Source organism: Echinops telfairi, unplaced genomic scaffold, assembly GCF_000313985.2.
Source record: "Echinops telfairi isolate 266 unplaced genomic scaffold, ASM31398v2 ScPeMD7_2565;HRSCAF=3150, whole genome shotgun sequence".
In the NCBI taxonomy this organism is placed as follows: Eukaryota; Metazoa; Chordata; class Mammalia; order Afrosoricida; family Tenrecidae; genus Echinops; species Echinops telfairi.
The window spans coordinates 10,003,752-10,005,493 of NW_022106463.1; the positions used below are offsets into that span (position 1 = coordinate 10,003,752).

General features: G+C 54.5%; 1 pseudogene; it reads left to right on the forward strand.

The window, feature by feature from the left end:
• The first annotated feature begins 254 nt into the window (after positions 1-254).
• Positions 255-1,742, forward strand: part of LOC123522135 — a 10,197-nt pseudogene continuing 8,709 nt past the window's right edge.

Genomic DNA, 1,742 nt, shown 5'->3' on the forward strand with positions numbered 1-1,742 from the left:
TGTAAAATTTCCATCATTCTGTAGAGAAACAAAACAATTGGTGCAATAACGATCCAAGTTTGTATGTGCTGAGCCTTCCCTCGCATGGGGACCACCTGCTGCTGCCTCACGTGCAGGTGGACCGCCTCATGCACAGACTGACATCCGGGAGCCCCGCACTCTGGCTGGAGTAAGACTGAGACTGGAACGGGAGTTGCTGACCCTGGTCGACAGATGTCAGTGACGGCGTCCATGTGGAAAACACCCAGAGGACCATGAAAGAAGCAGTAACCGGCCCCGGCCCCGGCGAAGCTGCCCGGCTGCGCCCTGTGGACCCCGCCTCACCCCTGGAGGACCCAGGACCCCTAGCCTCCGTGACCACCATCGTGCGTGTACAACTCACGTCGGGTTCACGGCTCAGCTGTTCTCTGTACCCTTCCACTTTCTAAGTCTGGGTTCTGAGGTCCCCTCGGCCCTGCCCCCATGGACCCCACTGGGGCACAGGAGTCTGTTTGCTTGGGGACATCTTCCCCAGTGGCCGGCGTCCGTCCAGATGAACAACCAGTTTTCCAGACCCATCTTTGGGTTCTCTGTGAAGTTGAATAAACCTGAGCGTTACCACACCTCGGACCATCTGTGGTTTTCAGTCGCTGGTCTGTGAGGTGGTGAGTGGCACACACAGAGGAAGTCACGTGTCGGTGATTTTAGAACTGGACATCTGTTTTCTAGAAGGTTTTCCCGGTAGCTTTTCTCGTGTTTTATTTATTTACTTTGGTGATAGGAGCTGACAAAGTCCCGGTTACATTAAAGAATTGCATAACTAAAAATAGTGATCCACATTATAAACCAACAGCCCCATCACACCCCCACCCCCAAAACACACACACACACACACACACACAACTTGGTTGCCGGTGGCAGTTTTTAAAATCTATTCAGCGAACATTTATTGACGTCCCTGGTGGGCCGGGCTACTTTGAGACAAAGGATGGAGTGTGATCTAGAACCCCCACTCCAAGGGGAATATTAAACATTAAATATTAACAGCAGGTTGTGAAGTTTGGTAAAGTTAGAAGGAGGAGGAAAAAAGCCAGGAGAGAGAGAGGGGACTGAGGGAGAAGCTACCTTCCCGCCGTGTCGTTCCCTGTGTAAAGTCGGATTGCTCTGCTGTTGATGAGGTGACACCTACACACCGACTAGCTGTGGCGGCATTGAACCCCTACTGTGCGCTCCCTCGGCGAGCGTAACAGCCACCAGCCTCGTCCGTGTGATAAAGCTTCTGCTGGCCCAGGCGCGCTTAGCAGTTACTCCATGAGACAAGACGAAGCTGTCTGCTCTCGTGAACACTGACCCCCAGAAACCCTGTGCATGGGGTCACCGCGCGTCTGCTCGCAGTACCTCTTCAGTTGTGTCTGCTGCCAGCACCCCGCCGCACCCTCTTCCCCAGGAGCTGCGCTTGGCTGTAGGGTCGGGAGGGGGCGGTTGGACACTTTAAAGGTTGGTGTGCTGCGTTGTATTTTCCGTCAGGCCGCCAGCTGACCTTCTTGAGCTTTTTAGGTAATCTTTTCCCCTCAGCCGCTTTTAGGATTCTCTGGCCACCTTCTGAATTTAGTAGTTTGGCTGCACTGTGCCTCACCCTGGTTTTATTGCCCCCGTGCTGCTCGGAGCCCACCGAGCTCCAGTCTGGCTCAGTCCACTTCCCCTTCAGCTGGGGGACTCCTTGGCCGTCTTCCCTTCGCACACTGACGTCGCCTGCCACCTGC